The sequence below is a fragment of the Podarcis liolepis genome (genome assembly GCF_965112155.1).
Source record: "Podarcis liolepis genome assembly, chromosome: 10".
Classification (NCBI taxonomy): Eukaryota; Metazoa; Chordata; class Lepidosauria; order Squamata; family Lacertidae; genus Podarcis; species Podarcis liolepis.
This window is the reverse complement of record NC_139562.1, coordinates 31,032,250-31,045,755: the sequence shown is the minus strand read 5'-3', so window position 1 is coordinate 31,045,755 and position 13,506 is coordinate 31,032,250. Positions and strand designations below refer to the sequence as shown.

General features: G+C 44.6%; 1 protein-coding gene across 18 annotated transcripts in view; it reads right to left on the bottom strand.

Annotated features, from left to right (window-relative positions):
• TNRC6B (trinucleotide repeat containing adaptor 6B) overlaps positions 1-7,785 on the bottom strand; it is a 109,849-nt gene extending 102,064 nt beyond the window's left edge. For 6 of the 18 annotated variants that reach the window (XM_083462260.1, XM_083462263.1, XM_083462270.1 and 3 more), the window contains exons 1-3: positions 6,941-7,499; positions 3,360-3,413; positions 598-670 (exon numbers count right to left, since the gene is read on the bottom strand). The gene's annotated coding sequence lies outside the window, so the exon portion shown is untranslated. Of the gene's footprint in view, positions 1-597; positions 671-3,359; positions 3,414-6,940; positions 7,501-7,562 lie in introns of those variants that run through there. The other 12 variants (XM_083462279.1, XM_083462271.1, XM_083462264.1 and 9 more) reach the window with 4 other exon arrangements.
• Positions 7,786-13,506: the final 5,721 nt, after the last annotated feature.

Sequence of the window (13,506 nt, the reverse complement as noted above, 5' to 3'; positions counted from 1 at the left end):
CGACATCACAGCCAGTACAGCGCCCGCCACAGTGAGGAGTGTTGGGGCGCACAATGCGCCTCCTCCCCTCGCTAGTATCCACCCCGGAGCCGCAGCAAAGATGTAAAAGAGCCACATGCGGCTCCGGAGCCGCGGGTTGCAGACCCCTGAACTAGAGAATAAGGAGCCCATCTCTAATGCCTACTGTGCTGAAGTCTCCAAATGCATACAACTCTCTCCAGTATTCAGTTATGCCACAGCTTTTCAGCTGAACAAAAAATTATCAGAAGTCTCAATGACTGTATTACTGAAAGCATGTTTATACTGGCAGTAAATAAAAAAATTTTTTTATCTTAACATGACATGCTTAAACTGTACATACAAAACTTCACATGAAACAGGACAACATAAAACACTTCTCTAATAATAGGCATTCTGTGTGACTTCTCTAGACCATAATCAATGTATCATAATTCCCTGCAAAAGAGAGAGTGTATTCCCTCAATTTCATGACTTATGGTATGTCCAAAGATCAAACAACTGTTCTGTACACCTTTACCTTCTCTACCCACCTCTGCCTTCTACTAACAGTACACTTGTATTTTAAACAGAAGTTACCTCGACAGCTTCTCAGGGCTGCTGAAGCCCGAAAGGACCCATCCCAGCTACATTCAGTGCAAAAGTCAAACCACTGCAAAAAAAAAAAAAAATACTATTATTCAAAGCACATAAGCATGACATACAAAAATTCCTCTCAAGAAACAAAGCAACATAAGCAATCCTGGTTGCTTTTTTTGCAGTTGGTATTTTTTTACACCTGGTAAAGATGACAGGAAATTCAAAGTCTGTAGTTAGACTTGATAATCGAAAAGAAATATTGCATTCCAACACTGTCTTACAAATTTGTATAATAATGGAACTGGCTAAAATGCATTGTGGCTGTTAAGATCAAACATTTCCACATAGTAGTGTACTAAATCATACTCTGCAGCACCTAATCACCAAAAGATGGTAACCAGAAAGTCATAGTAGGAACCACTAACATGCAGTTCTGCAGCCTGACATGAATGGAAAGCATCAATCAAGTTGTAAGTTTAAATTTTTCTTCCCAAAAAGTTACCTTGACATACATTTGATTCCAAAGAGGACTGGCACTAAATACATATTTGCATAAGGGAACATGTTAGCTTGTAGTTAAGGGAAATGACAAATTAAAGAACGTTAACATGTTTCAGGGGAAAGAATATATATATTCAGAGACCTCACTTCAAACCTCTACACCAAAGATGCTGCAGATTACTGCTGACAAGCATTTCAGATTTTCCATCAATCAAGCTTTCTGTGTAGTTAAACCCATATTAAAAAGAATGCAGGCATACTACCACAGTGCTGGTTTGGGTGGCTTGATTTCTGATTTTAAATATGAAATGAAAATGGAGATCTATTTCAAGGTGAATGTTCTCACCTGTATATTATGCTCAGACATAGATTAACATTATTACATACTAGCAATAGTTTCTTTATGAGATTCACACTAATATCAAGCACATGTGGTATATGTTAACATAGCATATGAGTTAAAACATTTTAATTTTCGAAGAACAGCAAATTGTTCAGCTATAATGATTGCAGAAAAGTTTGGAAAACAAATACTCTTGCCTAATGCAATGCAACAGCAGCATTTTGTTAGTCACTGGCAGTGGCAAAGCATATACCTGAGGGGGCGCAGCAGGTGCCCTCCCATGTGCCACAGTTCAGGGTAGGAGAGGGGCTGGGAAGCTGCTGCTCACTCTCCTCCTGCTCTCTGCAGCTGGGTCAAACATGACCTGGCAACAGAGCTGCTGCCGCCGGGTGTGCCTCGCCATGGCTGAGGAGGGCTGCCGCCGCCGGGCACAAGGTGTGCTGCCCACTCACCTGCCATTTTGTCACCCCCCTGTCATGACACCTGGGGCGGACCACACCCACCACACACCCCTTCCTACGCCTCTGGCCACTGGAGCATAAAGATAAGTGAAGGCAACTAGAGTGCTTGCAGCACTGTCCAGTGTTTTCAAGCCTGTACAGGTAGTCACTACCACAGATGAATGCAGAATCAATTTTATGGTATATGCCACTATATTTTCCAAGGTGACAACTTGTTTCAGAACAGCAAAATGCCTTCTATCAACTAACATACATGCAAATAAGTATTTGCATATTTAAAAACAAATTTTGCATTTCCTAAGGAACTTACACAGAGGCTGGGAATGACTGCTCTAAAAACAGCAAAATAACTGGAGCTGATGACAAAAAATGGTACTCTCTCTCTCATGGTAGCCACTATTTTTATACAAAGTAACAGGGGGTTAAAACTTAAACCAAAGATGGGGAACTTTTTTCAGACCCAAAGTTACATTTCCATGTTGTAAAGGTGTTGGGAGCGGCATTTCAGCATATGATGAGGCCAGACAAAAACAATCACACACCATTACTCCCCTTCCACACACACACACACACCATCCTTCTGAGTCTCCTCTTCAGCAAATCCACACAGATAAGCTAAGGTGAGTATTTTCACCCCCATATGAAGTACTAGGTATGCTCACCAGAAATGAAAAATCATGCACTCTCCCCTGAGTAAGTCAAATTATATTTTTTAAAAAGTGGTGGGGAATCCTTTGTCTGCTGGTTGATTTGATAGGTAGGACTACCCCATCTGGCTTGCAGTCACCTTTTCACTCCCCCCCCCCCAGCAATTAGGGGAAATTGGAGTAGAAGCCACAATGTCTGATTAGCTCAGGCTCAAGTACTATCTCTTCTCCTCTGGTAGTGTCACAGGGAAATTGGAAGCTTTTAAACTAACCACAGTTTATGTTGAAAGGACAGTTGAGTCACTAGAGTGTGAGACTCTTAATCTCAGGGTTGTGGATTTGAGCCCCACATTGGGCAGAAGATTCCTGCATTGCCGGGGGCTGAACTAGAAGACCCTTGGGATCCCTTCCAACTCTACAGTTCTATGATTCTATCATTATATCCAAACCCAGACAAATTGATCAGTCTGAACTTTGGTTCAGGGAATCAAGTACTGTACTATATAATGGCTACCGGGCAACCACCTTTCTTACAAAGTCATACAGTATGGAGGCCTATGGGCTATGCATTATCCACATGCTAGTTTTATCCTGTATTTATTTATACTGTATATCCTACCTTTCTCCAAATGGCTCAATGTAGCATTCAAGATTCACTTCCTCTCCCTTTTATCTTCACAGCAACCTTGTTACTGGCCCAAGGTCACCCAAATGAGCTTTATGGTGTTCTCAACCTTGGTCTCCCAGTCCTAATCTAGAACTTTAACTACTATACCACACCAGCTTTTAGCTGAGGTTATGTGCACTCACCAGAAGTGGATACATGAAGAACATCCAATCTTTTCTCTTTCTCCAGCCTACCACCTGCAATATGAAGCACTTAGGTCAACTAGAAGTCCATCCCCAACTTTTACCATGATTAAGGAATGTTTTGGTACAGATTGTAACCATGGTTAACACTAACCAATGTTGATTTCACAGGACCCGTCTGAATGCTATGAGCTATCCTCAGTGCAAATTGCGTCCCCTTACATATGATGCTAACCCTCACACTAAGGAGGCTAACCCACTTCCATTGTGAATGGACAGGCACAGCATTGTTGTTAGTCAATGCTCTACTTATGCTAGGCAATGAAAGTGGTTTGTTCACAAAAAAGAATTCCGTGATTAAGAGAACTTGATAACATCAACATCACTATCTGAAAAAAGCAACTTACTAATCAACTCCATATTACTTAGCCACAAAATTCTGGTCTGGCCTTTATGGACATGCAGGAGAAGAAAATTCTGAAGGTTTGGGGGTATATTAACACCTTTCCAGCCTCCACTAATTCTGCCACTCCCCACCCCATATCAGAATTAGCAGGGTGAGAGAAGACACTGCTCTTGGCTAACCTATAGTGTACATTGCAAGCAATCCAAATAAAAAAAATTGAACTAATAAGATTTTTTGGTAGCATTATGACACATATAAAAGTGAAAAAGAAAAATTATTGGATTTATACTCCACTTAGAGGAAATTGTCTACAAAGTAGCTGATAATATACCAAAGTAATAAATACTGTATTACAATTTTAAAATGAATAACTATGATATATTTTGTTTCCATATAGTAGAAATGTCATTTTTAGAGCACAAGTAACATGATGAACTCCTGCCAACCTAGCATTTCGAAAGCATGTCATGTGCAAGTAGATAAATAGGGACCGCTCCGGCAGGAAGGTAAACGGCGTTTTCGTGTGGTTCGCCAGAAGCAGCTCAGTCATGCTGGCCACATGACCCGGAAACTGCGGACAAACGCCGGCTTCCTCGGCCTATAGAGCAAGATGAGAGCGCAACCCCAGAGTCGGTCACGACTGGACCTAATGGTCAGGGGTCCCTTTACCTTTTAACATGATGAAAGCACTATTTATAAAGTTAAACTTGGATTGCAGGCACAAATGCTGCAGAAAACTCTCCTTATATTCAGAAAAAATACCCCAAATGTATTATCCCAATTCAGAACAGAAAAATAAAAAGGTTTTACTTCATAATAAAATCCCTAGGTCACCTAATTAAAAAAAATAAGATCCCACCAAGGGTATGCAACTATATGGACTCTGAAGGAAATTGAGCAGGAAAACCAATTACACTAGGATAGGCATTTCCTTTTAACACTACAGTACTTTTGAAATAATATATAGTAGCTGAAAGACAAGAGTGCTGCACAGAATCTAACAAAGCTCAATGTAAATAATTAGCATTACTTTGGGGTAATCAGAGAATAAGACTACCATACCACTCTGTGCCCACAGCAACATGTTCTTAAGAGTTTAGATAACTTCACTGAATAAAGGTTATGGCCTGATTTTACCCTGAAATGTGGATTTGAAACAAAGTTCCATCACTGATGTTATTTCACAAGAGCAAATAAATGTCAGTTTTACTCTACTACCCATGGCATTGGAAAGGCAGGTGAGGTATGGCAAGAGCAGATCATTGCCTCCAAGTTTCCAGTAGCTCCAATTCAGTCCTGATCAGTACACAACACAACAGACACAGCAAAATGTTATGCACCAGAAATGGGGTTCTCAGAGGTGCATTACACCAGCTGTTCCTTCATCTTTAGAAAGAGCTGTCCTCACAACACTTAGTACCAACCCCCCCCCCAAAACCCACCACCATTTCTGACTCTGCCATCCCCTTCTCTTGCCACCTATTTACACACTAGTGTTAATCCAGAATATGTAGCTTCACAGTACCTTGTACAGTGGTACATCGGGTTAAGTACTTAATTCGTTCCGGAGGTCCCTTCTTAACCTGAAACTGTTCTTAACCTGAAGCACAGCTTTAGCTAATGTGGCCTCCTGCTGCTGCCGCTCCGCCGGAGCCCGATTTCTGTTCTCATTCTGAAGCAAAGTTCTTAACCTGAAGCACTATTTCTGGTTTAGCGGAGTCTGTAACCTGAAGCATCTGTAACCTGAAGCGTATGTAACCCGAGGTACCACTGTAGCTCCAATTCAGTCCTGATCAGTACATAACACAAAACACACAGCAAAATGTTATGCACCAGAAATGAGGTTCTCAGAGGCGCATCACATCAGCTGTTCCTTCATCTTTAGAAAGAGCTGTCCTCACAACACTTAGTACCAAAACCCCCCAAACATTTCTGATTCTGCTACCCCCTTCTCTTGCCACCTATTTACACACTAGTGTTAATTCAGAATATGTAGCTTGATAGTACCTTGTATGTTAAACTATTTCCACGGGCCTCTCTCAATTAAAAGGCTCTGACCCTGCTAAGGAGTGGGCACCCCAGCAGTGGCGTAGCGTGGGGGGTGCAGGGGGGGCCGGCCGCACTGGGCGCAACATCTGGGGGTTAGGGTTAGGGGGCGCAAATCCACGGGTTAGGGGGCGCAAATCCACGGGTTAGGGGGCGCAAATTACTTGCCTTGCCTCGGGTGCTGACAACCCACGCTACGCCACTGTACCCTAGGCAACACCGCAAGTCAACAGTTCTAACATTTCTTATCCGCTTCAAATATTATTATGCCAAACGAGTTACGCTCGAGGTGGTCATCGCCCCTTGGGTGGAAGAGAGCCCCACTCACGGAAGCAAAGGAGAGCAGAAAGCAAGAGGCCGCCAGTCGGCTGTGTTTATTTATATCTTTTAGGATCATTTTTCATCCTGCATGGGTAGAGCTGGGCCTGCTACAACCAGCGCTGCTATAAATAAGCCTTTACGGCAACACTCGGGGTACTTGGCTGTTTCCACCCGATCTTGACTGGTGACTGGTTCCACCACAGAACCTGAGTTTCCATCCCGAGTTATTGGACGGTGTGAGGGGAGAGAAAAGAGAGAGAAGAATCTCACCATTAGCTCGGGTTGGGGTCGGAGAGAAAGAAAAACTCTGAAGCCCCGTTACCCTTTCAGGTCGTCATTATCCGAGGAGCGAGTTTCACGTCCCACTCCAAATACTGTATACTAAACTCCCCTTCTGCTCCTCTACCGCCGATGCCCTCAGAGAAGGAAGCGCCACTGCGCAGGCGCAAGTGAAAGCGATGGAAAACCCTCTCCTCCCGCCGCCCCCCCCACCGGCGCCCCGATCCTAAACAGCCCCAAATTCATTTACCCAACGGAGCTCCTGCAGCTACAGCCGCGAACTGGAACGAGAGAGGTATCCCCAGGAACCATCATTACCTCAACACACATGTTATTATGATAATAATACTAACAACAATGACACCCTCGGAGCTGAGAGACAGCTGGAGGGGCCCGAAGGAGCCGTTCGACCCTCTGAGAGGATTTGCAGCGTCTTCTGAGAGGAGAGCGAAGAGGCCTCGCCGTTCACCCGCTCCAACAGCCTCGCAGAAGCGCGCAGCGGGCCCCCGAGGCCTGCCTCGCCACTCACCTACGAGGAGCCGCAGCCGTCGCCTCTTCGCCCGCAGCGGTGCACACGGAGAGCCCACCTCCTTTCCACGGGCGCTGCTGCGGGAGCCGCTTTTCCCGCCCGTTTTACCCGCCGGGGAAATCCAGCCGCCAGATACAGAGATCAAAACAAATGGCGGGGGGAGGGGGGGGTCAACCGCCACCAAAAAATAAACTTTCCTCGTCGCCGCCGTCTCACTCCCTGGAGGAGCACGAACCCAAACACATCGGGACCCGCCCTCAATGGCCGCCCATTGGCTAGCTCCGCAATAATGTTAACACTGATTGGCGAAGTTACCTGGCCGTCTCAAGGCGACCTGCCCCCTTTTCCATCCCCCCTCCTCATTTCCCATTGGGCGACTCTTCAACCATCTCAAGATGCATTAGTCACAGTGGCTGCATATCAAGCAAAGCTCCGCCTCATAAGTTTATGATAATAATTGGACAGCGTGAAAGCCACCCGACTCCTTATTGGTGAAACCAGCTACCTATGCTGTTTTAACTTGCACTCCTCTGCTTTCTCCGCCCTAGCTTTTTTCCAATTGGACAAAACCACAGCTCGTCTGGTCAAGTCACGTATTTGTCCCACCCATATTGTTCCTTACTGCAAGGCTATTGGCTACATATTTCGTCATTACAGCCGGCCAATCATGGCCACTGAATTCGCATCGCCGTAAAAACGGAGCCGAAAATAATAATAAATATTTCAAAGCGCGTGCGCTTGGTCTTCGCTCCTGAAGATGTCAATCAATCTTAAACCGGCTAATCGCAGATCGCGAAGCCTTCGGTACAGCCGAGTCGCGTACCTCTCTGGCCTCAAGACTGGAAACGTCATTGGTCGCCTAGTGACCAGCTTGACGGAGGTGGGGCTAATTTCTCAGAAGGCGACATGCGATTGGGTAATAGGCCACGGTCCCTCAGATTGCCAAGAACAGCCCCCGCCTTCTTATAAATTGGGGGGGGGGGTTAGAGGCAAATACTGTAATAACAAGCCAGGTTTGCGCAGCCGCAGTGCCCGGCGCTGTGCGCAGTTGGAGTACCACGTGAGTCCTTGAGGCTGGTGTTCGCACGTGGCCTTGGGCTGCCTCCACGTGACGGTGACAGCCGGCGACCATTTGGGTGACGGTGACGCGCTGCCTTTCTGCGGATCTCTGAGGCGCCTCAGCCCGCTTGGTCCTTTCAATCCCCGTATCCAACCGTGGAGCTCTCCCTTGGCACGCGGATGACTAGCTACGTGCCGGTCACCCTCTCCATAGGACAGCCTCACTTAGTGCAGTACAGTACTTAGTCCTGCCAAACTAGCACATAACCTGCAGCGACAACAATTAAGAATGCTGAACGATGATGGGAGAGGAAGTAAAATTCCTCGTGATATTTTAATTTGTAATTATTTATTCAACATTTGTCACTAAACAACTCTAATGTGGTTTTACATAAACCAGCCAAATATACGATGGATCACACCTCAGTGTCCAAAACCGGCCTGGTTTATTAACTACATTTTTATCTTGCCTTTCCTCAAGTTAGCTGAAGGCCACGTGTGGTTCTTCCCTCATTTTTTTATCCTGGTAGCAACCTGGGAGGAAGGTTCCACTAATCGGTTATGACTCTCAATAAATCACTCCAATCTTAGTTCGACACACAAACCACTGCACACTTGCTTGTATATTATTATTTTATTAACAATCAAAGTATGTGACACTTTATGGAGAACCAAGACGACAGGCAGGAGTGCTGCCATAAAGTTGGGTTGTTTTTTTCTGAAAGGGCAGTAAAGCACCGAAAGGAAGCATGCTATTTTCTCTGAGAATAGAATAGTGCCTGTATGTTTTGTTCATATGTCAAGTGCTTCAAATGCAAGAAACTTCCTCTTTAAAAAGCTGGGCGTTGTGGTTGTGGGGGCAATCCCCACCCATGGCCAGTGGCTCCTTACAATAACAATTTCTCTTCCCAGTGGGCTCACAATTTAATTTGGGTGAGCAGACTTCAGATTTGCAGGATCTACTTCATGTGTGTGCTTGTTTTACTAGAACCCCCAAGTTCCGCCAACCAGAGGCTAAACTCATAAATTAGAATAAAAGAATTCCCATGAATATCTTTTTAAATATCAGAAGTGAATGGAGCTTCAAGTGCTGCCACATTAAAATCTATCCATGGTTACCCCCAAGCATTCTTTACTTTAGCAGTGTTATTAAAGGGGGGTGCATGTCATTTCTTGCTTTTATTATTAAACCACTGGTTTAATCTTCTGAAAATCAACCAAACTTCTGAAAACCCAACCCAGATTTATATTCTGCCCACTCCTGATCTAAACGTCACAGCTCCAGTGCTTCATGGTACTACCATGGAAAAAAAGATAAGAAAAAGAGGTCCTCTTGATTATTGTATAGCATCCCTCCTGCCCTAAAACTGAATGAAGTTCACTTGGAGGGGAGCTATGGGGCTTCAGATTTATTCAAATATATTTCTGGAACAAAGAAATGTTTGAAAGCATGCATAGGGCACTCAGGGGATGCCAGCTGAATTGTCATAACGAACACCTGGAGAATAAACAAAACACAGGGTAATTACTAGATACCAGTAGAGCTGGAGATTTCTTTTCCCTTTTGAGGTCCTATTGAACATTGTTGGCACTTATTAATTAATGTATCATTCATTCGCTCTGCTAAAGGACCTGTTAAATACCAATGACATTTTCCTTTTCATTGTTGGTGGCAGGCATTTGCCAATTTGTATCTAACATGCTGTAAAACAGGGGTCAGCAAACTTTTTCAGCAGGGAGCGGGTCCACTGTCCCTCAGACCTTGAGGGGGGCCAGACTATATTTTTTTGGGGGGGGGGAATGAACGAATTCTTATGCCCCATAAATAACCCAGAAATGCATTTTAAATAAAAGGACACATTCTACTCACATAAAAACACGCTGATTCCCGGACCGTCCGTGGGCCGGATATAGAAGACAACTGGGCCGGATCCAGTCCCCAGGCCTTAGTTTGCCTACCCATGCTGTAAAAAGTCCCTGGTTGTATAGGTTTATTTATTTCCATGTTTTTAATAAACAATCATGCATACATTTTAATATTACGGCCTCGGCCCAGTATACCTGAAGGAGCATCTCCACCCCCATTGTTCAGCCCAGACACTGAGGTCCAGCGCCGAGGGCCTTCTGGCGGTTCCCTCATTGCGAGAAGCAAAGCTACAGGGAACCAGGCAGAGGGCCTTCTCGGTAGTGGCGCCCGCCCTGTGGAACGCCCTTCCAGCAGATGTCAAAGCAATAAACAACTACCTGACATTCAGAAGACATCTGAAGGCAGCCCTGTTCAGGGAAGTTTTTAATGTGTGAGATTTTTATGTATTTTTAATCTTTGTTGGAAGCTGCCCAGAGTGGCTGGGGAAACCCAGCCAGGTGGATGGGGTGCAAATAATAAATTATTATTATTGTATTATGTGTCATAGTTATTTTCCCCCTTCACAATTTTGTAATAAATGTTGTACCTTATACATTACGGTATTTGTATATTCCACCAACTGTATGCTTAGGTGCATTTCACTGTTCATTCACAATGGTTTTATCTGTATTTTTGTCCCAAGAAAGAAAGAAAGAAAGAAAGAAAGAAAGAAAGAAAGAAAGAAAGAAAGCTCATCACCAAATCATTAAATAAATAATAATAATACTGCAAGGGGCAGTTCCACAGGTGATACTTCTCTCCACACACACTTTCAGTGGGTCGAACAGGAAGCTATGTGTCAACAGCTCTGTGAGCAAAAGCTGGTGGAGTTGTTCAAGGGTGGACCACCCTATCCCCCTGATGTTATGGTTCGGGGATGTGGATTGTGCTGCATCCACTTCTGGGCAACATTCACAGCAACATGTACCCATGGTAGGAGAGGCTAGAGGCAAAAATGGGCAGAGCAATGAATGCACAGTTTACCTTCTTACAGTAGACTAATGTGTACACACACACCTCTCCTATCCTCCAGACAGACAAGCAAGGAGCATTATCAGAGTTGAAGGACATAGTCCAGGCAGGCTAAAGCACTTATGTGAAGCAGGGCCAGTGAGGAGGGAGATCTGGGGAGTTTGTATGTGTGTGTGTGTGTGTGAGAGAGAGAGAGAGAGAGAGAGAGAGAGAGAGAAAGAGAGAGAGGTGGGGGCTGGAGAGAGTTCTGAGGGTCAGATACATTCACAGTGGCAGGAAGAATTAGGCTGGACTCATCAGCTTGGCTCTAGTTTGTAAGAAAAATGCTCTGAGAAAAGCAAAGCATTAGGGCAGAGGTTTTCAACCTTTTTGAGTCCATGGCTCCCTTGACCACCACATTCTATAGCCCCCACTGTGGAAAAACACGCTCCAAGCCTCAGAAGCCCAGTTATGTTACCCCTTGCCTGCAGAGCTGGCAGCCCCACTCCTCCCTGTGTTCCCACAGCTTCCTCTTCTCTCCCCTCTCCTTGGGAGCCCTCCAGGGAGCCGCCATAGCCACCCCTAGTCCCTGAAACCCCCCAATAACTGCTTCCTCATGCCGTCCCACAGAGGGCTTGGAAGAGGATGCCCCAGCCTTAGCAACCCGAAGGAGACTGGCCGAAGGTGAACCTGACGCCACCATGTTACTCACCTTGGGAGGCAGCAGTGGGCGCCATGGGCCTACATGGTAGAAATGGGAGCCTGGCCAGCCCCAGAGGTACCATTTGCTTGGGGAGCTTGTAACCAGGGCTGCTGCCAAAAACAGTTATGCAAGCCTTTGGGAGGCAGAAACGCAAGAGGGCATCAGAAGAAGGAGGGAAGGAAAGAGGGGTGGAGGCCAGTGTTGCCTGTGGCACCCCTGACCATAATTCAAGGCACCCCAGGGTGCCACAGCACACTAGTTGAAAACCACTGGGTTAGGGAGAAACTGTTGTGGGCACCACACATAGCCAACAACCAATTATATGGGCTAAAACAGAGTGCTTCGTTCAAGCATAATACCTGCAAAGGAAGGTGACCTGAAGTCACCAGGGAAGGCCTCTGTGGGTGTATGTGTAGCCACATTGGCAACCTATGTATTGGTTCATTTATAGTAACTTTATTTTTAAAACTTCTGTGGTGCTAGTGTTAATTGTGCCTGCTTTTCCTCTATTCTGAAACACCCTAACCATACCCATGTGCAGTACAAGCCAGTTTCTCAGATCACAACCCATTGCAATATTTGAATACTGTTCAGTGCAATGGAACAGAGGTGTATACTGCTCAACTTTGATGATTTCCGATTTCACATATGAGAGTTTAGTGCACTATCCAACGGAAGAAAAATAAAAATATGGTCTTCCTACTGATTAAGGTATGAATAGATTTGAGGCTCACATTTTTTAAAAATATCTACAGAAATCTTCAAAAAAGGAAGGAGAAATATAATTTTGTCATAAGCTGAAGTCATGTGGTAGTTTATTTATAGAAAATATTTATATATCTCCAAATCATTAAAAAATTCAGAGTGGTTTACAACAGTTGTACATAAAACCATAAATTAAAAATAACCAGAGGCAGATTTAGGGCAGCCAATTGATTCTGCCACACTAGGCGCAGAGCTTAGGGGGTGCCGTAGGATGTCTCATTTATGATGTAGTGAATTGAGGAGAATAGAAGGTGAGGGGCATGACAAATTTTGGCTTTGCACAGGGCACCGCTAAAATTTGAAAGACCAAAGTCTGCCCTTGAAATCATATTTAAAGTTTAAATCAGAAATCAGGTAATTATTGTGGAAAGATGTATTCTTAATTGCCTATGTAAGTCTGAACATGTCCCCACTCCCAATGTTGTTTCATTAACTTTGCTGTTAAAGGTAAAGGGACCCCTGACAATTAAGTCCAGTCGCGAACGACTCTGGGGTTGCGGAGCTCATCTCGCTTTAAATGCCGAGGAAGCCGGTGTTTGTCCGCTTCCGCAGACAGTTTTTCCGGGTCATGTGGCCAGCATGACTATCACAAGCCCATGTGGCACAGTGGTTTAACCCACAGCGCCACCCGCGTCCCATTTGCTGTTACTTTTAGTTAAAAGTGAAGAAAATGCATTGCCTCCTTTAGCCACTGTGTGTCACTATTATACTAGTACTGTAGATAGTTGTTCCATTAGGCAACTAATTACTACTGAATTCACTGGAGATTACTTATAAGTAGACATGTCCAAGACTGCACCATGAGTCTGTTCAGTGTGCTCATTTTATTTATTTACTAGCATTTAAAAACCACTTAAGATTTTGAACATTCATTTTCTAAACTGCTTAGTATTTTAAAAATAATTTCTTACAGCACCTGTCAACAATGCCATTCTTCAGTCTACGTAAGACAAACAAGTAATTCCGTACAAAAGAAGAATGGACACAAGTCAAACAAAGTCCACAATTAAAGGATAATGTTTCAGTTTCCCACCTCTTTTCAGGATTCAGTTTCAGTTTCTTGTCCCACATCCAGCCCACCGCTGCCTGCAAACACTGGTCTCGCACCTCAGCCGCCTCTTCCGATTCAGAGGGAACAAAGAGGTTTCCGCTACTGTTGGGGTGTGTGTGTGTTGTTATTTT